This window comes from Saccopteryx bilineata, chromosome 3 (assembly GCF_036850765.1).
Source record: "Saccopteryx bilineata isolate mSacBil1 chromosome 3, mSacBil1_pri_phased_curated, whole genome shotgun sequence".
Classification (NCBI taxonomy): domain Eukaryota; kingdom Metazoa; phylum Chordata; class Mammalia; order Chiroptera; family Emballonuridae; genus Saccopteryx; species Saccopteryx bilineata.
This window is the reverse complement of record NC_089492.1, coordinates 144458248-144474100: the sequence shown is the minus strand read 5'-3', so window position 1 is coordinate 144474100 and position 15853 is coordinate 144458248. Positions and strand designations below refer to the sequence as shown.

The window sequence follows — 15853 nt, the reverse complement described above, 5'->3', positions numbered from 1 at the left end:
TTAACAGTGACGTACCAATGTCAATACTGAGATGTCACCATGTGGGAAACTGTGGGAAGATTCTCAGGACTCTTATGTACAATTTTTGCAACTACCTGTGAGTCGAATTTCAAAAGTTAAGTAAAAAGCAAGCAAGCAAACAAAAAACCCAAACCCATCAACCCAATCATTTACATTCAGGTCATTTTCACACCGTCCAGGCCTGTGAGCTGGCATGTTTTCCCAGGCCATCTGGAAGCGGTCTTTGGAGGCCAGCTTTCATTTCTAACATGGGCAGCTCAGGTACCAGTGCAAGGCTTGCACATTTCCAGAGTGACCAAGAAAAGCACGTCCTAGTACATTTGGCTCTGGGAGGAGTAGGTGGTTATTTTGCCAAAAGTCCCTGTTGGAAGCCCCACTCACTGGAAACGGATTGGCCAGCTATGAGGACCAGCTTTCCCAAGTAGAACCCAGGACTGGAAGGGCAGAGTCAAGGCTTGGTTTCTTCTAAGATGTCTTTGAAAAGAAGAAGAATCCAAGTCCATATGCATACACAATACACACACACACACACATATATATGTACACACATACATGTACAGACCCCCCTCCACACACACGGCTTAGCCACAAGAAGTAAAAAATAAGTTACACATTATTAACTAAATAAGTGACAGTCAACATTGTAATCTAGAATTACAGAGACAGGAAAGGATTATTACAAGGCTTCTTTTTCAGCGCCCAGACCCCCTTGGCCACCTGGGAAAGCCAAAGGGTCCTCCTCAGAATGCTAGAAAATGCAGATTAGATACATAGCATTGCAAAGGAAACTGATTACAGTGAAATGCTGCTCTCAAAATATTTCTAAATTTTTTGCTATGCTAATATCTCATATATTAAGCAAGACCTAGTAGTATGTTTTCTAAGCACCTTAATTTTGAAGTAGTGATGAGAACAATACTTCCAGACATCTATGATGACTCTTAAAAATAAAGTCTCAGCCACTCCTATTGCTGGCTAATACAGTATGGTTTGTTGTCTACATTCATAATCAAAGGAAATGCAAAATTTCAGTTAGGGAAAATTAAGTGATTTTTTCCATTTAAGTTTTTGGAGCCCCCTGAATTCCATCGGTGGGCCACTCAGTGAAGGAGCTCGGTAGTAAGCAGCTGACTCCCACACGAACGAAACTGCTTCCTCTCCACACCATGTCCCTCCCTCCTGTTGCCAACGATTGTGTACACGCCAGAGGCACCATCACCCAGCACAGCCCCTCACTGGTTTTCAAGAGTCCACTCAAATGATGTTTAACATTTACTGCCCGACTCCAGCCCTTATCTCGGGCAGGGGAGCCCCATCTCGTAGCTAACCTCTCTTTTTAGCCTCTCAGCTGCTCCTGTGAGAAAAGCAAGGGGATTACATCCATCTCTGTGGGAGCCTGAATGTAACCCACCATCCTCTGAGTGTACCCAGAACCAGGGAACAGATGGCAGAGTTCTGGCAAGTTAGTGCTGCACACCGACAAGGAACCAGCCCCGGCCCATGATCTGAGGGAGCTGATGGTGGGAAGGGTGTGCAGAAGAAACAGAGCATGTGGCTCCACCCACTAGGGAATGAGCTTGATGGCACTAGGAAAAGGCTAAGCTGTATGGCTCGTAAAAGATGTGGAAGTCCTAACAACCAGTCCCTCAGATTGGACCTTATTTAGAGACAGGGTCTTTACAGAAGGAATCAAATCAAAATGAGATACCAGAGCAGGCGCTAATCCAGTGACTGGCATCCCTAGAAAAGGGGGACACTGGACACAGGCGTACACAGAGGAAAGCAGATGTGAAGAGACACAGGGAGAGAAAGTGTCTACCAGCCATGGAGGGGGGTCCGAAACCCCGCCAGCACCTTAGTCCCAGACTTCTAGCCTCTGGACCATGAGACAACGAATTTTTTTTTCCTCTTTCTTTTTTTTGAGAGAGTCAGAGAGAGGGACAGATAGGGACAGGTAGGAAGGGAAAGAGATGAGAAGCATCAATTCTTCGTTGCAGCATCTTAGTTGTTCACTGATTGCTTTCTCATATGTGCCTTGAGGGGGGGGGGCTATAGTAGAGCAAGTGACCCGTTGCTCAAGCCAGAGACCTCGGGCTCAAGCCAGCGACCCAGTGCTCAAGTCAAATGAGCCTACGCTCAAGCATGCAACTTCGGGGTTTCGAACCTGGGTCCTCCACATCGCAGTGTGACATTCTATCCACTGCGTCACCACCTGGTCAGGCGAGACAACAAGTTTCTTTAAACCACCTAATCTGTGGTCCTTTGTTACAGCAGCCTTCACAAATTAGTACAATATTCCAGTCAAATACATGGCTGAAGAAAAAGAGATCTTCATTGAGAGCCCATCACACCGTCCCCTTGTTTGCCACGAATCAGTTTTAAACTATACTTTGTTCAGCCTGCTTCTGGCCTCTGGGCAGGAGGGGTGGTCAAAGGCCAGCTCTGTGAGGTAAGAGGACTGGATGACAGAGGGGCTTAGAGGATTCAAGGTGCTCTATTGGCGACTCTACCACCAGCCCGTGGTCTCACCAGGGGTCCAATACCTCACTAGGCAGCTGCATTTTTAATTCTTTCATTCAAATACTCAGGGAGGAACTCTGGACTAGAGCAGTGGTTCAAAACTTGGCTGCATATCAAGAAGCCCCTGGGGAGCTTTATGAAAATTCCACCCAAGCCTGAGCTCCACCCCAGACCAGCTGGATCAAAACCTCTGGGGCTGGGGGCTGGGCATGAGCATTTTCTAAAAGCTCCCCAGATGATTCTAATGTGCAGCCAGGGTTGAGAGCCACTGGACCCTAAGACCTTATGGACCTTGTGGGCCTCGCCTTCTCAGAATTCGGCAAGAGTGCATTCTGTGTTTATCTTAGTGGTTCTCAGGAGCGTGCTGGGCGCTGCCTCGCTCTGGTTTCTTACAGGCCCAGCCTACAGCAACCCTTATTGAGTATGAACGGAGGAATAAATCTGATGAACGGGGTGGGGGTGGGGGTGACAAAGTTAAAAATGCCTTTTACCCTTTCATTAAAATACCAATTCAATAAGCTTTGGTTATGAAGTTTCTAAGCACCAGGAACTCAAAGATGAACCAGAAACAAATACCTAGACCTCCAGAAGCTCACAGTTTCACCCAGAAGAAGATAATGGCTGTTAAAGTGAAAAGTACAACTGAAGTACATATAAGAAGCAGGGAGTCAAACCACCACCCCACAAGGCAACAGAAGGTGACCCCACAAATGATCTTAGAGGAGAAACAAGAATGTCTTCCACGAGAACAAAATAGATGAGAAAGCTTAACCCATGATGGACAGAAATGATTTTTCAGCTAGGAATAGAGATGACTGTGTCTACAGAGACTAAGAAAAAATGAGAACCACTGTTCTGTGAACCTGGTATTTAACAAGGGCTGGCCTGGTCTGGGGAAGGCAGTGCCCACATTGTTCTCTGACCCTCTAACTGGGGCTGGCTTCTGCCTGTATCTGCAGAGCAGCCTCCAGCCCCATTGATGCTGCCCAGGGTGGGGGGTGGTTTCTAAATCTTAGCTGTGTACCTATTATAAAAGGGATGTTTTAATAAATACATGTTCTGAGGCCCTACAACCTATAGATTTTGAGCACAGGGGTCAGGAATATGTATAAAAAAAAAACAGTCCAAGTTATTATAATGAGTAATTCTCAACCTTTGGGGTACTGCCTGGCTTTTATTTCCAAAGCTCTGTTTCTGAGGGCAGTCAGCCAGGCCTGTGGTCCACCACTGGCTGGCTTGGCTGGCTCTGCCTAATTAGACCCTTAGCTTCCATCTCCCAAGCGGGGCTACTCACCTGGCTCTGGCCCCAGTAGGCCGACCACCAGGAGCCTCCCTGTAAGGACCCAGCCAGGCCCAGCCAGCCCCCTTTCAGCTCTGGCTTTTGCTCTCAGGCCAGGGTCCTGGGGCGAACCTGGTCAAGGGGCCACCCTCAGAGTGCAGGCCCCACCACAAGCTAATCACCACAGCCCCCAGCCCACAGTGTAGAAAGTCATTCTCACCCTTTCACATGGACTACAAATGCACAACGGTGCAAATAACTTCTTTCACTGCCATGTGCTCCACGTGTTCACCTGGCTCTCCAGACTGAAGACCACGACCACAGGGGGTATTCATCCTCTGCACACGGCCTGTATCCTCATTCCCTTCCTCTTAAGTCAAGGAGGAAGGCAATCCCTGAACCCAAGGAGGAGCCGACCAGCCCCACCCACTCAGGCACACACCTCCCTCCTCGCACAGCTCCAGAGCCCAGCTTCTCACCTTCCAGAAAACTACAGACTGACTTCTGTTCTCCTGTCACAAGGGCCAATCACTTCAAGTTCTGGCACTGAAAACCAAGCACCCAAATCACATTTTATAGTGTATTTACCCTAAAAAATATCCTGAGTCCATTCATGCCTCCAAACCACCAGAGAATCTGAAAACTTACCAGGAAACTGGGCAACTGCAACTTATCTTGGAGACTCTGGAGTCAACGCTTCATTCATTAAATGAGAAAAACTTCTCTCCTGGGTCAAAAGCACTCAGGAGGAGGTGGGCAGGGGAAGTAGACCTGTTTTCTGAGGGCAAGGTGAATGTTAAATCCTTAGCTAAGTGGGCACTGGCATATGCCCCAAAGCCAGCCCAGTAGGGGCATTCATGTCTGTGGACTAATAGGCCCCACATCGTGGACCTAATTCTTCCACGCCAGCAAGGGCAGCCCAGTCAGATCTCAACAAACACCCCTTGTCTTACTCCAATTAGAGAGGAAGGACTTGTGGGTTCTCGCTTAGGTTTGCAAATGATCTACTGGAACAAAATTAAGCCTCTCAACTTTTTTTTTAAAGATGTACTAAGAATTTAAAAGATGGGCTCCAATCCATTGTCAAGAGTTTCCCGTGCACTTTTTTTCAACTCATCTTTTTCCCTTGGGCAATCCCCAGCTTAGGGTTATTATTACAGACTGCATTCCTTAAACTTAGAATTCATCTGCTTCTTCCTATAACACATAATTGTGAAGCATGGAGTTAAGAGAAGTCGTTTTGTTATGAGCAGGAAAGCAGGGATGAAGCAGATGAAAAATCCTGAACTGCAGATGCACTGAGGGAGATGGTGAGAAAGCAAGCTGGGTTGATTACTGCTGACCTGTCTGCTCGGAAGGAGTTCTGAGGCTGTCGGAGCTCAGCACAGAGGACGAGGCAAACGAAGATAGGAGGCTTTCAGGGCAGTAGACCTGATTTTCATGTTTTGATCTTACATTCATAGGTACCAATAAAAATTTCTGTGAAAACGCACATAATGTTGGAGTTGGAGCGCAGAGCCGTGGTTGTGGGGAAAGGGGACGGAAGGGCATGGCCACAGAAAGGCGGTGCCAGGCGTCTCGGGGACTTGGAACTGTGGTGGCAGCTATACAGATGTATATGTTAAAACTCATAAGACTCTGCACCAAGCCCTGGCCAGAGAGCTCAGTTGGTTAGAGCATCATCCTGATACACCAAGGTTGTGGGTTTGATCCCTGGTCAGGGCACATGCAAGAATCAATCGGTAAATGAGTAGATGAGTGTAACAACAAAGCAATGTTTCTCTCTCTGTCTCTCTATCTCCCTTCCTTCCTCTCTCTCTAAAATCAATCTTAAAAACTTAAAAAAAACACCTGTGTACCAAAAGGAGTCAGTTTTCCTATACATTAAACTTTTTTGGATTAAAAAAATCAACAACAACGTCTTTATATCGAGAGAGAAAAAAGCACCGTCTGCAGATAGGACATGGCAGCTAACACCCTTCTTCCCTGCGACAATGTGACAGTCTCCTAGGGCTGCCCTTGGCCCACTCGGCAAAGCTCTCCTTGGGCAGAAGGGCTCTGAAACCCAGACAACCAAGTAACCAGCAGTCAGAGCACCAAGAGAGGAGTGAGCCAACATAACAGAGATGCTCTAGGAGGAAGCCGGGCCCCTAAGCAGCAGATGCAGAGAATGAGGAAAGAAGGACGTTGTGCGGGACAGAAGGAAAGTGGCGGGCGTGGCAGCAGGGAACTGCCAGGCGGCCTGACCAGCAGGACATTCGGTTCAGGACCAGGCCTGCTGTGAGGGGGCCTTGAAGAGCCAGGTGTCACACTTCTCCCTAAACACCCTCTTTATCAAGCTTTCGCCAGCCTGGGGCCAAGCAGGCCTGAATACGGTCTTTAAATTCTTCAGGGTCCTCCCATCTCTGATGTCAAAGGGCCTCTACTGCAAACCAGCCAGGGACAGGGAGTGTACGGAAAGCAGCAGAAATGGTCACACTTGTCTCTCTTCATCTCTTTCACCCCTGCCAGATCTTCCAGAGGACAAGCAGCTAGAGATGCCCCTCTCAGTCCCAGGTTCATTCTGGAGAGGACAGCACTGGGCAGCAGACAATGACCATAGGAGCAAAGAAGAGACAAAGCGGGGAGGGTGCTGCCTGATTCCTGAGTGACCAGGGCGGCCCACAGCTGGACCTACCCAGTGCGGGATGTGCCTCACAAGATGCAAAGCTGTCTCCATGGATGACAACAGGGGGAAGGCCAGGTCCCTGTGGTCAGTGGTTGGTGCAGGGTGCTCGGGGAGTCAGGGCAGCTCCAGGCGAACAGCACCCTTGCCCGTGGGCCACACGGGAGGACAAGGGGGCTGGGAGAAGCTGCCGAGGCTGCAGAAAAGCCAGGAGGAGTTTCCTGACTTGAGCGCCAGTCTCTCATTCCAGGAATCCCCTCTTCCTGAAGCGAGAGCCTGCTGCTATTTATTTATACAAGGCTGAACCCCACCTTCCAGGGCGCTGCAAAGCCCTCCTCCGCCACAAAGCCCGATTGTACTTCCACATTCTCACAGCCAACCCTGAGACAGAAGCTTGCCTGAGGAAAGACATTTGTACCAGAGATGGAAATATAGTCAGATTTAAAGGCCCAGTTCTTCGATAACAGAGACTTTTGTTGGGGTGGGAACAACCTTCTAAAGACAGTGAAAAAGGCGTGGCAGTGGTTCCGGCCTGTCTTGGTGCCAAGAGGCCCTTCTGCAGGTGAGCTCTATTTGGTTTTGGACCATTTCCAAAGAACCAAGCCCTACCTTAGGCCCAACCTAGAGATAAATTAACATGCTATTCTGCTCAATTATCCACTTACAGAGAGGCATGGTAACATTTTATTAAAGCAGTACACGTGGATGAAAGATACATCCATAGGAGAAAGACCCTGAATTTTTTTTCCACAAAGAGACAGGAAACTTTATAATCCCCCTCAAACTAATCTGGAGTGATTTTGATACTTCAAACACAATTTTTTCTCAGGACATGCAATGTGGGCTTTCTCGCTGCCCTCAAACCTCTCTCAGCTATTCTGATCAGATATGATTTCTCAACAGGCTCCTATCTCCCCACTACAAAACACACCTAAAAAGTGCTACAACAGCCCCTGGGAAAGTTGAGACCTCAAAGCTCTGGACAGATTTCAGCTGCACAAGGAGTCATGTAATGGTCTCCAGGACACCAAACCCAACAGGACAGAAAGGTCTCAGGCAGAGGGGAAGGGACTGCCTGTGTTCTAAAGTGCCCACCCAGAGGGCACAAGGAAGTCCGTCTGTTGGTCAGTGCCTTGGTTCTGGCTACAGGAGAGAAGCCCTGGACTGGGCTGAGGGGGGCTCTGGGCTGATGTTCTGGACCATACCTCACTTCCCACCAGCTCACCCAGCTGCTGCCCCTGCTCTGTGCTCACACTGACAGCACTTAGCTTACACAGCCGTGGAGCTGGTTCCTTGTTATACCTGGGAGTATCTAAAGCTAACCTCTTAAGGGGCGACTCCACACCTCCCCTCCCTCCCATGGACTGCTCGCTTTTCTCTGGGTCCTCCATGCCACATTTTGATAAGAGTCTCCAGCCTCTCTCCATCCCAGAAGGCACCTATAAAGCCATGCCTGCTGTCTGCACAAATGATGAGTAATTACCACGAATTGCCCCTCACCTCTTACTAACCCCAAGACCTCCCCCGAGCAGGGACAGAGAGAGAAAGGAGAAGGCAGGAAAGCCAGCCAGGGTCTCTTCCATCCGGCCCCAACCAGCTACGCCTGGGCCCATGCGGCCAATTTGCCACCATGGTTCCTACTCTCAACCCAAAGCCTCCTGAGCAGGTGCCACAGACCCATCAGAGGCCAGGGGGACTGGAAACTGCAGGTCCTCTAGCTCTGGGCTTCTCAGAGACCAAGTGTGGGCATTATCAAATGTTTCCAAAGTGGAACCTCAGAATAATGACTGAAAGGAATGCCCGGGTGCACTAGTTCAGCATCTTCACCTGTACAGGCCACGTCCCTTGAGCACACATGAGCCGCCGTGTGGCCCAGGGGAAGGTGGCATGCATGGTAGGAGCCGGGCAACTCTGGGTTCTAAGTCTGTCTCTGCCTGGATTGCTGAGCAGACTCAGAACGGGACCCTGCTCCTGCTGCACCTTGACTTCCTCTAGAATAAAGCAGGGACAAAAACACTCAAGAATTAAATTGTTATCACTGCAAAAAAAGAACTGTTCAGAAAGAAGTGGAACTCAGGTACTAGTCTTGCTATGTTTCTCATTAGCTTGGTGATATTAGGAATTCTCTTTGCCTTTCTGGGTCTCGGTTTCCTCAACTGTAACTAAAATCCAACTAGTAAGGTCCTTGGTTTTAAAAAAAAAAAGACACACAGAATAATATGATGCATACTTTGACAAAGTAAAGAGGTGAGCGGGTTGAGAACCAAGGAACTCAATTTCTGTGTACAGAGCCCTTGCTATGTGCTCATGGAAACTTTACGGGGACCAAGCCTGCTGCAAACACACACAGTACTTTTGAGCTTCTTTACATCTGCAAAGCAGTTACTGTGCTCATAAAGACTGCTGCAGACTTAATTTGGCTTACACATACAGAGTCCCATTTAGTACCTAAACCTGCCAGGCCCAGGGCTCCCAGCTCCAGTCAAGAATGTGCTGGGGAGCTCGCCCAGGGGAGGAGAACACAGGGGGGGATTGTGCTCCCTCCCTACCACTCACACTCCCCAGGAGGAGCTGCCTTGGGCAGCAGGCCACTGGGGGTCATTCCTCAGAAGAGGGCATCTTGCCAAACGTGTTAGCAGACTAAACTTCTATTTTCCCAGTTCAGAAGAGCTAGTGGCTTGGTGTATGAGGCTTGTACACGCTGATATGAGACCATAGGTACATATCTACCTACTTGCTAGTTATATGAAAAATGAAGAGAAATCATAAAAATGGAACACAGAGGTAAAGTGGAGGAGAGGAGATGAAGGTCTGCTTTAAAAGGAGTTCTGTTTACCTTGAGCTTTTAAAAACAAGAATCCTGAATTCCCTTTCTACCACATTATGACTTATTTAACATTTGTTTTTAATTTACACAAGATCATAATCTTCACTGAGGACCAACCACATATGAGCCAAACGTGAACTTGAAAACCAAGCTGGGCCTTTTGTTTTGCCTGTATTAATTAGTGTACAAAAGGGGTACCTGATTTTTTCCCTCCCCCCAAAACCTCAAATACTAGTTCCTATTTATGCAGAATGGTTTACAGACGAGCCTCTGGGTGGTGGACCCTAAAACAGTTTATCAAGAGATTAAGGTTCTAATCTTGGCTGATTCACTGTGGACACTGAGAAATTATTTCAAGCACTGAGCTTTAAATATACTGACAGTTCCCACCTAGCGGATGCACTAAATTAAATTAGGAATAGGAAGATTACAGAACTGTAATAATTCACATTGAAAACGAAGTCCCAAGACTAGTACGGTTCCCAGGCAGGTTTTGTGGAGCACCATCCCCTGAGATGCTACTTGGAAATAAAGGGTTCTATGGTTCCTTCACTTAGCCAAGAAATACTTACTGAGGACCCTCTGTATGCCTGGTGCTGAGAGTCCAGCAGAGAACAAAACAGAGCCTCTCCCTGCCTTCCTCAGAGAGCTTAGGATCCAGAGGAAATAGTGTATATCAGATAATTATTAGGCCACATATTTACCAGCAGTGAAGTGTGTCCCCTTACAGGGAGTTGAGAATTTATAGCAGAAAACTGCATCTAAACTGGGGGGCAGGGAGTATGGGGTGGGGGGGCGTAGGGTGGAGAGTAGTATTCTAAACACAAGAAAAGCCTTGGTCAAATAAGTCTGAGGAATCCTGCACAATGCACTCCCCTCTGAGAGATTCAAGGTGAACACTGGCATGTTAAACACAGAAACAAAGCCTAAGATGTCCTACCTACTAACAATCCCAAGGATGTCACTCTGGGAAATGCTAATAGAGGCACTATTGTTCTCATAGCCTATAAGAAACTTCTGTAGAAAACAAAAGCTCTTGTTCCTATAACTGGAAAACTATCATGTGTCCTCTCAGAACAGCCAAAATACCTTGGAGTTGCTAATGTAATTCTAAAGTATTTTCCTTGGCACAGACCTATAAAAACATATGGTGTCCACATCTCCCAGTATCCAGATGAAATAAAGTCCACAGCTACACACTAGTGGGTCAGATTCAAAGTTCTACCTCTAGCACAGACATCTGCTTTATTTTTAAAAGGATGTACAAGCCTCAATACTGGGATGAATTGAGATAACTTTCATAAAAAGTTAATCAAAAATGATCAACCACCAATAATAAACTTATCAAAGATTATATCCTGCAAGATACTAGAAGTGAACGATCACTTCCCTTGCTAGCCTAAACATGTCCAAGAAGACAGGTTTTTGCTGTTTGTTACATACTACACATAATAAAGAGGGAAGTGTGAATAAATAATAACAAATACTCACACATGTGCAGATTTTATGTGCAAGGCACTGTGCCAGAGTGACAGTAAGCTAAAGAAAATAGCACAGCTAGGGTCCTTAAGAGTATGGGTCCTAGAGACCAAGAAATCCAAAACTGAATACAAGTAAGTGCCCAGGGAATGCAGAGTGTAAAGAATAAATATGGAGACTGGGGAGACCTTAAAAACCCAGAACCACTAAAACTAAAAATAATGACTTTACCGTAACAAAGCCCTCACTGTGTGCCAGGCATTGTTCTACATACTTGCGTAAGGCTTTATTTAATCTTTGCAACTATGAGTTAAGTCCTAGGACTATATTAAAATATAGCCTCTGACTCAGCATTCAATGGAAATCTGTTACTACGGCTTCAATCTTGAGCAGAACTGTACTTCTGCCTGATTAACGCCAATGTGGTCACAGAGGTGACCAACATATCTAAATAACAAATCTATCATATGTAACCCTGTGAGAAATGAGGAAATGAAGCATGTGTGATTTGCTGTCATTATCTGAACATGCCCTTTCAAAAATAGGGAAGCATTCTACATGTTACTCGAGTAGAATTCTCCATATGAGCTCTATCTGTTGAAATGCTAGGAGTTGGCAGAAGTTCATGTATGTATATTTTTATTGAAAGAGTAAAATATAAGCATGAAAGATATTAATTTTATATAGGTAATGTACAACTACAATTAAACAAATAGAATTAATTAACAGGGCTACTAATATCAAGAGTACATTCAAAAAGAACATTATGCACTGTTAGAGCAAATAAGTGTTTATGAAATGTTTTAAAATCACAATAGGCCTATTATCTTCTACAGCTGACTCTTCAATAATGTGAGTATGAACTGCACAGGGTTTACTTCTTTGCGGGTCTGCAAAAATAAGTAGACCCGTACAGCTCAAACTTGTGTGGTTCAAGGGTCAAACAGTACTTCTAAACTCTATGAAATTGCTTGGTGTACTCATAACAATAAGCAGAGTAACATTTAGGAGCTGTATATAAACCACTAGCATTCAGCCTATGATTTCTAAGTAACATATTTCACTAAGAAAGGAATCAGAGTTCCTCCTAGAAATGGCTGACTCCAGGTCTGGGACAAGAAATGCAGAAGAGCATCCTGGAACATCCTGCCGTAAGGATTCAGGAGCCAACCTGAAGGGGCAGTTTGAATATCAATAAGGATAATAATTATAAATGGACTAAAACACACTAAATACATTTAAATGCATGAGTTTACAATGTTATTTAAAAATATAACTATGGCCTTGGCTGGTTGGCTCAGTGGATAGAGCGCTGGCCTAGTGTGTGGATATCCCGAGTTTGATCCCCAGTCAGGGCACACATGAAAAGCAACCATCTGCTTCTCTTCCCCTCCCACAGCCAGTAGCTCGATTGGTTTGAATGTCAGCCCTAGGCGCCAAGGATAGCTCGGTTGGTCTGAGTGTAGGCCTCAGGTGCTAAAAATAGCTCGGTTGAATTGAGCATGAGCCCCAGGTGGAGGTTAAAGGGTGGATCCCAGTCAGAGTGCATGCAGGAGTCGGTCTCTCTATCTCCCCTACTCTCACTTAAAAAATAAATAAATATATAAATAAATAAATAAACAAACAAACAAACTAACTTCATGGGTTGGTTACCTTTGCAGTTACAGGAAACCAACTGAAAATAAAGGGAAAGAATCAAGCATTTAAATTGTTTTTCCTGTGATCTAGAACAGAGGTCAGGAAACCTTTTTTTGGGGGGTGGTATTTTTCCAAAGTTAGAAGCAGGGAGGCAGTCAGTCAGATTCCAGCATGTGCCCAATCATGATCCACCAGGGGTCAATGCTCTGCCCATCTGGGGTGTTGCTCCATTGTGGCTGGAGCCATTCTAGCACCTGAGGCAGAGGCCATGGAACCATCCTCAGTGCCTGGGTCAACTTTGCTCCATTGGAGCCTTGGCTGCAGGAGGGGAAGAGAGAGACAGAGAAGAAGGAGAGGGGGAAGGGTGGAGAAGCAGATGGGCACTTCTCCTGTGTGCCCTGGCTGGGAATCAACCCCAAGACTTCCACACACCAGGCTGACGCTCTACCTCTGAGCCAAACGGCCATGGCCTAGAAAACCCTTTCTATAAAGTGCCCAAATCTTTTCATCTCTACAGGCCACAACTACACACCTCAACCCTTGCAATGCAAAAGCAGCCATTGACAATAAGCAAATAAATATGCACAGCTGTGTTCTAATAAAACTTTACTTACAAAAATAAGTAAAGTTGGATTCAGCCTGTGGACCTTAGTGTTCCTGACCTCTGATCTAGGGTAACTAATAGATGAGGGGTAACTTATCTTTTTAAAAATATTACAGCTGATAGATGAAAAAGAAATGATACAAATAGACTATCACCATTTGAAATTGCTGATGAAATAATGGATGTGGGTGATGGTCACCAGATGTTAAGTGTCTCACAATATAAAAACAACAGCTATGAAAAAATCTTGCAAAAATAAATTTAAAAGGAGAGAGCAAGAACCCTGAAGCTTGCTCAAAAATCTAAATCCAGCTAACAGTTTTCAAGAACTACAGGGGACAGAAAAACATGTTAAAAGACATCATGGGGTTGCATTTAACAAAACCCAAACTGTGAGAAACTCCACAGGAGGCACCAGATAAAAAACTAAAAACCTAATTAGGAAATTCTTTACATCCAAACTCAGAATGCAGAGCAGAACATCAATTTGCTACCTCAATATTTCACAAGCTTTCAAAACCATGTACTATAATTTTGTGATAAGTCATCTCTGCTCCAGACATAATAAAGACTATAAAAATACTATAAAATAATTTATTTTAAAAAAATGAAGGACCAAAATATCTTATTCCTTCACATTTAATATTCACAAATATACTACAGAGTGTCACAGAAACAATCTAGCAACTTATGGAGCTAAGAAATAAGTGTTCTTGCACTACAATGTCAAACTTTAAAAATCTGATCATCAATTTGGCCACTACCACAGAAATAATGTTTCTGGCATGAAACATCAAAGAATAAAAATGAAAAAAAAGCCCTGGCCGGTTGGCTCAGCGGTAGAGCGTCGGCCTAGAGTGCGGAGGACCCGGGTTCGATTCCCGGCCAGGGCACATAGGAGAAGCGCCCATTTGCTTCTCCACCCCTCCGCCGCGCCTTCCTCTCTGTCTCTCTCTTCCCCTCCCGCAGCCAGGGCTCCATTGGAGCAAAGATGGCCCGGGCGCTGGGGATGGCTCTGTGGCCTCTGCCCCAGGCGCTAGAGTGGCTCTGGTCGCAACATGGCGACACCCAGGAGGGTCGCAACATGGCGACGCCCAGGATGGGCAGAGCATCGCCCCCTGGTGGACAGAGCGTCGCCCCTGGTGGGCGTGCCGGGTGGATCCCGGTCGGGCGCATGCGGGAGTCTGTCTGACTGTCTCTCCCTGTTTCTAGCTTCAGAAAAATGCAAAAAAAAAAAAAAAAAAAAAAAGACCAATGGATAATAAAACTAGTGGGTGAAAGTTTGGTGAGAAATAGAGATATTATAGTCATGATGAATCTCCCCACAAGATATTTATTAATTACAAAGAGGAAAAATAGTAACTTTCTTGCAGAAACTTTGCAGACACCATTTTAACCAAGTGTTCAAAATTAACATCACCTGGCCTGACTGGTGGTGATGCAGTGGATACAGCAGGGGGAGTCAACCTTTTTATACCTACCACACACTTTTGTATCTCCCTTAGTAGTAAAATTTTCTAACCGGCCACCAGTTCCACAGTAATGGTGATTTATAAAGTAGGGAAGTAACTTTACTTTATAAAATTTATAAAGCAGAGCTACAGCAAGTTAAAGCATATAATAATAATTACTTACCAAGTACTTTATGTCAGATTCTCGCTAAGTTTGGCAGAATAAATCTTTATAAAACTTACTATAGTTAAATCTATCTTTTTTTTTTTTTTTTTTGGTATTTTTCTGAGGCTGGAAACAGGGAGGCAGTCAGACTCCCGCATGCGCCCGACAGGGATCCACCCGGCATGCCCACCAGGGGGCGATGCTCTGCCCATCTGGGGCGTCGCTCTGTTGTGACCAGAGCCAGTCTAGCGCCTGAGGCAGAGGCCACAGAGCCATCCTCAGCGCCCGGGCCATCTCTGCTCCAATGGAGCCTTGGCTGTGGGAGGGGAAGAGAGAGACAGAGAGGAAGGAGAGGGGGAGGGGTTGAGAAGCAGATGGGCGCTTCTCCTGTGTGCCCTGGCCGGGAATCGAACCCGGGATTCCCGCACGCCAGGCTGACGCTCTACCACTGAGCCAACCGGCCAGGGCAAATCTATCTTTTTATTTATACTTTGGTTGCCCTGCTACTGCCCACCATGAAAGCTGGAATGCCCACTAGTGGGCAGTAGGGACCAGGTTGACCACTACTGGGATAGAGCATCGACCTGGGACATTGAGGTCCCAGGTTCAAAACCTCAAGGTCCTAGCTTGAGGGCAGGCTCACCAGCTTGAATGCAGGGTCCCTGGCTTGTGCATGGGATCATCAACATGATCCCACGGTTGCTGTCTTGAGCCCAACAGTTGCTGACTTGAGAAAGGGGTCATTGGCTTGGCTTGAGCCCCCCACTCCCCATCAAGGCACATATGAGAAGCAGTCAATGAACAACTAAAGTGACACAACTATAAGTTGACACTTCTCATCTCTCCCCCTTCCTGTCTGTCTGTCAATTAACATCCTTAGACTGAGAAACTAGATGGCTCCTCCAGAGAAGCATTGAAAAGTATGTCACAGAGACATTGATAAGAGTGTGGTGGTTACGGGGGGGAGGGGGGAATGGGAGAGGGATAGGGGGTGGGGAGGGGCACAAAGAAAACAAGATAGAAGGTGACAGAGGACAATCTGACTTTGGGTGGTGGGTATGCAACATAATTGAACAACAAGATAACCTGGACTTGTTATCTTTGAATATATGTATCCTGATTTATTGATGTCACCCCATTAAAAAAATAAAATTATTAAAAAAGAAAAGAAAAGTATGTCACAACACCACATCAACTATGCAG

General features: G+C 46.0%; 1 protein-coding gene and 1 non-coding gene across 2 annotated transcripts in view; one reads left to right on the top strand and one right to left on the bottom strand.

Moving 5' to 3' along the window:
- Positions 1–15853, bottom strand: part of TCF7L1 (transcription factor 7 like 1) — a 165281-nt gene that overhangs the window by 133475 nt on the left and 15953 nt on the right. The gene's annotated exons all lie outside the window — the stretch shown is intronic.
- On the top strand, positions 13851–13926 carry TRNAS-AGA (transfer RNA serine (anticodon AGA)). Its single transcript has one exon. It is a non-coding gene; the product is annotated as a tRNA-Ser (tRNA).